Raw genomic sequence first — 8,755 nt, forward strand, 5'->3', positions numbered from 1 at the left:
CGTCACTCTGTTTTAAAACATTGTACAGCTGTACAACAATTCAAGCTCATAGGTTGAAAATTGGTTCTAACAGCCACAGCCAATGGTGGTGGGGCTTATTCAGATTGTTCGTGTATCTGCCCAAATTGCACTCCAGACAAGCGATCACTGAAACTCTGTATACTATTGCTTATCTAGTTCGAAAACAATACCAGTTCGCTATCAGTAACAAGCAAATTAGCTCTCACTAGTTATCTTCCCAAATGTACAAATATCCACCTGAGGCACAACATGTGTGCAATCGCTACTATGTTTGCATTGCCTATGTTTTATCATAAGTGGATATTTGTAAATTTGTCAAGCTAATCAACAAGCAAATTAGCTATGGTTAGCTTGACAAATTTACAAATATCCATTTTATAAAATATAGGCAATACAAATATAGTACCTATATTGCACCTTTAAGGTAAAGGAATCTCCAAGCTTTTTTCAATTTAGCACAGAGATAGGCCCTCTATGTCTTGGAAAAGGTCTTTAAGCAATTAATTTACCGTAGCACACATTACTGCAGACAGGATGATATCATTAACAGAGACATCACAGTGTTTTAAATCAGTGGAAGCAAAAGCAACATCTAGTGGCTTAGAAGGCTATTCCTGACAGGAAAATCCTGTAGGCTAAATCAGCATAAAACAGACTGATGTGTGATAAAATATTTAATCAAGCAACAAATTTCTAAATTAATTACTTGAATACACTGTAGTAATAATGGCCTAATAATAATTATAAATATAAAATATATATATATTAAATATTTTATTATCAGTCTGTTTTATACTGATTTAGATAGCAGAATTAGCCTATATTAAACATGAAAAAAGATAAATAATTATTATTATAATAAAAAAAGCAATACAATGCAAAAAACAATCCAAGAGACTAGATAATAACATCCATCCATCCATCCATCCATCCATTATCTGAACCCGCTTATCCTGAACAGGGTCGCAGGGGGGCTGGAGCCTATCCCAGCATACATTGGGCGAAAGGCAGGAATACACCCTGGACAGGTCACCAGTCCATCACAGGGCACACACACCATTCACTCACACATACATACCTACGGGCAATTTAGACTTTCCAATCAGCCTAACGTGCATGTCTTTGGACTGTGGGAGGAAACCGGACTACCCGGAGGAAACCCACACAGACACGGGGAGAACATGCAAACTCCGCACAGAGAGGCCCCGGCCGACGGGGATTCAAACCCAGGACCTCCTTGCTGTGAGGCGGCAGTGCTACCCACTGCACCATCCGTGCCACCTAGATAATAACATAATATAACATAATATAATAAGCAGAGTTTAATGAGTACATCACTCTGTGTGCTGATTAGTCAATGTATTTTGTCAATTACGTTAATTATTACTCATTTGCTTGTATTGCTATCTGCTTTAATTACATGTGTTTGGCTCCATCTAGTGGTTAGCGCTGAGAGCAGTAACAGTGAAGTCATGTGACTTCCCATAGCCATTTAGTGAGGAAGTAAGTTTTGTGGCATGGAGAATATCCACATTGGATCTGCTCAGTATCCAGCGAACATCCTGCACATATTTTGCCCCCTTTGTTGCATTGTTGGCAGGTAACTACTGTAGCTTGATATGTCTTCTACATTCAGAATGCATTATTTGTGACCATCGAGTCGTTTTGTATTAACTTTTATGTGATGTTAGCTACAGTAGCTATCTTGCTAGTTTAGCCACAAGTTTGTGCTAGCTCATTCTATACTAGCTAGTGTTTTATTGGGCTCTGAATTCATGACGTCTACGGTAATAAATAAATAAATATGTGATTTCATGAGGGTATAAATAGTAATTAAGATAAAGTAACGAATACATGATAGATTGCTATGGTTTATGATTTATTGTTAAAATACAAGCACGTGATTATAAGACACAATGGCAAATAAGTAAAAAGAGAATGTAACATTAGTCTAGGATTTATTTACAGTAATGTGCATGTTGTCATAAGCATTATTATGCTGGTTTATTCACAGTTTCACCCTGTTCTTTTCATCAATAAACCTGTGGACTAAAGATCACCTGTCTTCAGAGTCTTGATGGAGGGAGGGGTTTAGCTGGCTGCCAATGATTCAGCTTTAAGGGCAGCACACTCTGGATTGCAGGTTAAATGCCTGTGCAACTTCCTCGACTGAAGCCTGAAACTAAATTAATTCATAATGTATGTACAGTACTGTGCCAAAGTTTTAGGCAGGTATGAAAAAATGCTGTAAAATAAGAATGCTTTCAAAAAAAAAATGTTAATAGTTTATTTGTTATCAATTAACAAAATGCTTCAACAGAAAAAGTGAATGAACAGAAGAAGAATCTTAATCAAATAAATATTTGGTGTGACCACCCTTTGCCTTCAGCATCAATTCTTCTAGGTATACTTGCATAGTTTTTGAAGGAACTCGGCAGGTAGGTTGTTCCAAACATCTTGGAGAACTAGCCACAGTTCTTCTGTGGATTTAGGCAGCCTCAAATGCTTATGTCTCTTCATGTAATCCGAGACAGACTCGATGATGTTGAGATCAGGGCTCTGTGGGGGCCATACCATCACTTCAAGGACTCCTTGGTCTTCTTTACACTGAAGATAGTTGGCTGTATGTTTGGGGTCGTTGTCCTGCTGCAGAAAGAAATTGGGGCCAATCGGATGCCTCCCTGATGGTATTGCCTGATGGCTAAGTATCTGCCTGGACTCCTCAGCATTGCAGACACCATTAATTCTGACCAAATCCCGAACTCAATTGGCAGAAATGCAGCCATGCTTCACTGTTGCCTGCAGACAATCATTCTTGTACCACTCTCCAGCCCTTCGGCGAACAAACTGCCTTCTGCTACAGCCAAATATTTCACATTTTGACTCATCAGTCTGGAGAACCTGTTGCCATTTTTCTGCACCCCAGTTCCTGTGTTTGACTTGTTTCCACATCGGAGGTATGGCTTGCTGCACTAAGTTTCCTTGGCTGACGACTGTGTCTACGATCCTCAACGTTGCCCGTTTCTTTGTGCTTCTTCAACAGAGCTTGGACAGCACATCTGGAAACCCCTGTCTGACTTGAATTTGAACTTGACTTGATTTCTGCCTGGGAGAGAACTTGCTGATGCAGTATAACTACCTTGTGTCTTCTTGCTGTGCTCAGTCTTTCCATGGTGTATGACTTCTGACATTAAAATGTCTTCAGCAACCTCACCTTGAAAGTTGTAGGTTGTGATTCAACCTACATCTGAAATTGATGATCATTGACTGTTTGGTATGATTGGTTTATCACACACCTGACTACATGCCTACAAAATCCCTGACTTTGTGCAAGTGTACCTTGAAGAATTGATGCTGGTTTGAACGCAAATGGTGGTCACACCAAATATTGATTTGATTTAGAGTTCTTCTGCTCACTCACTTTGCATTTTGTTAATGAATAAAAATAAACTATTAACATTTCTATTTTTGAAAGCATTCTTATTTTACAGCATTTTTTTGCACCTGTCTAAAACTTTTGCACAGTACTGTATGTGCATGCTCTGACATAAATTTGTTCTGTCTGTAGTTCCTTAATTAAATTCTTCAAACATGTATGTGCAGTAAATAGCTTGACACTTTTATAGGACCAGTACAAAATAGGTGGAAATTTGCCTGGGGCAAATTGGAAAGGGTTAAAATATTAATTTGGTCTTAGATATTGTTACACATATACACTGCTCAAAAAAATTGAGGGAACGCTTAAACAACACATCCTAGATATCGATGAATGAAATATTCCAGTTAAAAATCTTTATTCATTATATAGTGGAATGCGTGAAGAACAAAATAACATAAGAATGATCAATGGAAATCAAAATCATTAACCCATAGGGGTCTGGATTCAGATTCATATTCAAAATAAAAGTGGAAAAATCAGATCACAGGCTGATCCAACTTCTGTGGAAATTCCTCAAGACAATTCAAAATGAGGCTCAGTCGTGTGTGTGGCCTCCACGTGCCTGTATGCACTCCCTACAATGTCTGGGCATGCTCCTGATGAGACAACGGATGTTCTCCTGAGGGATCTCCCCCCAGACCTGGATCAGGGCATCAGTCAACTCCTGGACAGTCTGTGGTGCGACGTGGCGTTGGTGGATGGAACGAGACATGATGTCCCAGAGGTGCTCGATTGGATTCAGGTCTGGGGAACGGGCAGGCCAGTCCAGAGCATCAATGCCTTTGTCATGCAGGAACTGCAGACACACTCCAGCCACCTGAGGCTGAGCATTGTCATGCATCAGAAGGAACCCAGGGCCTACTGCACCAGCATATGGTCTGACAATGGGTCTGAGGATCTCATCCCGGTACCTAATGGCAGTCAGGGTACCTCTGGCTAGCACATGGAGGTCTGTGCGGCCCTCCAAGGATATGCCTCCCCAGACCATCGCTGACCCACAGCCAAACCGGTCATGCTGGAGGATGTTGCAGGCAGCAGAACGTTCTCCACGGCGTCTCCAGACTCCGTCACGTCTGTCACATGTGCTCAGTGAGAACCAGCTCTCATCCGTGAAGAGCACAGGGTGCCAATGGCGAATCTGCCAATCCTGGTGTTCTCTGGCAAATGCCAATCGGGCTACACGATGTTCGACACATTCAACTCTGATCAATTAATACATAAACATAGACAGCTAGCAATTTTCTAAGTTGTGTGTATTCCATCTTGACCAGGCCCATTATAAGACAAAACCGACACCCTCCCTGGACAAGATTGGACCCTTTGTGCATCTATAAAAGTGTGCCAGTCTGTGTGCATGTGTGTATGTGATTATCTAATTAGCTAATTGTGTGGCAGCAGTGCAATGCATAGTCATGTAGATACGGGACCTGAGCTTCAGTTAATATTCACATCAACCATCAGAATGGGGAAAAATGTGATCCAAGTGACTTCGACCATGGAATGACTGCTGGTGCCAGACAGGGTAGTTTGAGTATCTCACAAACAGCTGATCTCCTGGGATTTTCACACGCACAAGTCTCTAGAGTTTGCAAAGAATGGTGCAAAAACTTGTAAAAATCCAGTGAACAGTAGTTCAGCAGACAGAAACGGCATGTTAATATGACGTGAAAGGAGAATGGCCAGACTGGTCAAAGCTGACAGGAAGGTGACAGTAAATCAAATAACCACACATTAAAACAGTGGTATGCAGAAGGGCATCTCTGAACATACAATGCATCATAACTCTAAGTGGATAGGCTACAGCAGTAGAAGTCTAAAAAATGTATGTCAGAAAAATAACTATTGAAAAACAAGTATATGCAATACAAACCCATCAATAATGCATTTAGTAGAGAGAAGCCATTATCCTTTTTACTTATATTAAAATTCATCACTTATTTCAAAACTGAAAATACAAAACGTGTCCTTCCTGCGTTAGAATTTGAAGTAAAGTGAACTTGAGAAGTTGTTTGCTCTAATTAGTATCAACTTGTCTTCTAAGTTCTCTCAACTTAAAATTAGTATGTGTATCAAAGCATGCTCAAACATTTGGAGACACTGTACTCAACCATAACCCACCCCCGGGTAAGGTATTTTCCAGCTATTTTACCTGAGGCCTGAGAATAAGATGTATAGTAATCATATACATCAAGAAATAATCAAAACCTTTTACAAATCAGAGAATCCTTCATTGAATGGGAGACCTAGGAAACAGTTGCAAGAATCATTATTTAACCGGCCCTTCATGATGGTTAAAATGATTACATCAATTTTTAATACAACTTATGATTGGTAATAACGCAGTGGTTAGACTTTAAATAATTACTCATGTTTAGGTATGAAAGAGAATACAATTATAATCATATCTAGTGGTAAAAAATTTCTCATATCAATTTAAATAGTTAATTTTGAAAAGGGATAAAAAAATAAAACACCTTGGAAATGACAAAAGGACAGTTTTTGTCAGAAAACAGTATTTTTATTCGTCAGTGTGACAAAAATAAACCATGAAACTTATTTTGTGAAAAAACAAAAAAAAACTAAAAGTTGCATTGGCTGCTAGCCTAAGCGTTTTCAAATCATCACACTGAACAAAAAGGACTGCTACACAATCTATTACTGAAAACCTGCACCCGCCAGTGTCAGTTGATTCACAAAATCACGCAACTTGCCTGACCTGTAGGGATCCAGGTCCCTAAGCATACGTTGCACCCCGTATCCAGTTATATGAAAGAGGAATAAGACCTGGATTTTCAAAAAAACAAATTTCCGCAGCCTGTGGGTCCAGATAAACGCGATGCATATTCATCCATTCTACTGATTGAGCGAGAATACTCAACACATTCTCATTATTTTGACTAAATAAATGCATGTAGTCAACAGCATTGAGCCTAATGATCTCTATCATGTAGGAAACAGGATGTTGATTGGGATATATACCACATTGTCCGGAATGTGAACTACCCAGGTTCTAATATTTCGTCTCTGATCAGCTGTCAAGTTGATGTGTTCGCCATCTGGGGCGTTCCCTTGGAAGGCGTCACTAACACTGCTGTTTGGGATACGGTCGACCAACGTCACTCTGTTACCGTTTGTGACGTGCCTTTCAATGAACAAATCAATTATCGACCCATAGAACCCAAGCAGAGCATTGTTGAAAATGTGTTCTCCCCGGTTAGACCTTTTGTTCTGCATCACATCTCTGAGCAAGTTTATACCACGTTCTTTCAGTTTACCCCTGAGAGTCTCAAAAGACGTAAAGGTCTTTCTGTAGATCTGCACCTGCCTGGGCTGCCTTTGCAGCTTTGATGGAGGCGCTCGCCCCTGGTTTTTGAACTGCTTGTATAATGTATACTTTGGCACTGCACCCGACAACTGTCTGGCCTTTGGCGTTCTGAAAGATGGATTCGTTCAGGTCACGGATTCCAGCTGAATCTGAAGAGAAAGAGACACGTTGTGAAATTCCTAGCCAACTGATTAACAAAATGCCAACATTAGTCTACTATAGCTTTAGTAGCAGTGGTTGCTTCAGTAGTAGGAGTATAGGCATGTTAGCAGTATTAGCTTAGAAGTAATAACTGCAATGGCTGTGGTAGTAGTAATAACATCAGTGGGGGTAGCAGAAGTAGTAGTAGGCTACCTCAGTGATACTCATAACCAATTGCTCTGCTGTAAGCATGTGGAAGTAGAGAATCCTTTTTAAAATAACGTGATATAAGCATTACATTACATTACATTAATGGCACTTGGCAGACGCTCTTATCCAGAGCAACGTACAAAGTGCATACCCATAACCAGGGTGCGCTGAAAGACCCTAGAGGGAAGTACAATTTCAACTGCTACCTGTACAACAACGATAAGGACCAGGGCCAATTTTTTTAATTTTTTTTATTTATTAAAAAAACAACAAAGCAAAAGTGACCAAACTTAACTAGCCAAACACTGCTTACCTAGCCAAACTAAAAATACCGATACACAAAAAAGTAAATCACAGAAAGACAACAATTAAGGTTCCCAGGGAGGTAGGGAGGGATGGGGAGAGGTGCTGTTTGAAGAGGTGCATCTTCAGTTTGCGCTTGAAGGTGGGAAGAGATTCTACAGTTCTGACCTCAACGGGGAGTTCCACAACCGCAGAGCCAGAACAGACAGTAGTCGTGAGCGTGAGGTGGAGGTGCCAAGCGGCCTGTGGAGGCTGAACGAAGAGGTCTGGCAGGGGTGTAGGTCTGATGATTTTTTGTAGGTAAGGTCAGCGAGCACCAATGTTTTGAATTTGATGCGAGCCATGACAGGCAGCCAGTGGAGGGAAGTAAGCGGGGGGGTGACGTGAGTAGACGAGCTGCTGCATTCTGGATAAGTAAATTCAACATTAGCATATAAACTGAAAAAAGTTACTGCGTACTAGCAACAATACCAATACAAACAGTTAACTAGTAACATATGCAGAAACACCGTGAACTAATGTCCATCCTTGTTATCTTACATAAAATAATATGTTTGGGGAGTTCAAAACTATTAGCCTCAGATATAGCAAACTGGCGGCTTTAGCTATCCTAGCTAGATACATACCGTACTTTATCTGATAACCATTTCTCTGAAATAACCTAGATAAAGGTCTTACTTCATATTCTCTAACACAAAATTAAGTACAAGGTATTAAACCGATTTATCGGCGTGATATATCCAGCATTGTGCAAGCTAGCAAGACGCGTGCCTCACATGTGCTAAATTTGGGATTAGCAGGACGCTAACATAAACCGCAAGTTATTCTTCTTTCAATTTCAGAATGAAATTCGACGAAAACGCCATAGAAATGTTCAGTTACATTCCTAAGATAACAAGATATACACAGAGAACTTGCAAATGTTTCCTAACCATATTAACGGTAATAATTACCTGAATAGGGGGACGAAACAATAATTGTGACTCAACACAAGCGTTCCTCCACTGATGGCTTCATCACGACTGGAAAGAATTGCGCGAGAACTCCCCCTACAGCACAAAGGCAGGCATGAGCAATCAATATCAGGTTAGCAGAATAAGATCGTTTTGCAGATCACTGATAATACAATTATATCTCAACTTTTAACTTTATCACATTACAGACCATGAACTCAGTCCTTTTAAACGCGAGTTATTTGTGTATTACTGATTTTCACTTGTCACATATAATCCATAAATTTTCCAAATACAATGTTTGGTGTTGTTGGAAAACTGGTGTCATGGAAAACAGGATGGTGTCAAAGGTAGTGTGGTACA

At 40.1% G+C, this 8,755-nt stretch overlaps 1 long non-coding RNA gene across 1 annotated transcript; it reads right to left on the minus strand.

Annotated features, from left to right (window-relative positions):
• Positions 1-6,152: 6,152 nt before the first annotated feature.
• Positions 6,153-8,513, minus strand: LOC133131704 (uncharacterized). Its single transcript, XR_009709039.1, has 3 exons — positions 8,393-8,513; positions 7,608-7,845; positions 6,153-6,934 (listed from the first exon to the last, which is right to left on the minus strand). It is a non-coding gene; the product is annotated as an uncharacterized LOC133131704 (long non-coding RNA).
• Between the last annotated feature and the right edge of the window lie 242 nt (positions 8,514-8,755).

The sequence above is a fragment of the Conger conger genome, chromosome 6, assembly GCF_963514075.1.
Source record: "Conger conger chromosome 6, fConCon1.1, whole genome shotgun sequence".
Taxonomy (NCBI): domain Eukaryota; kingdom Metazoa; phylum Chordata; class Actinopteri; order Anguilliformes; family Congridae; genus Conger; species Conger conger.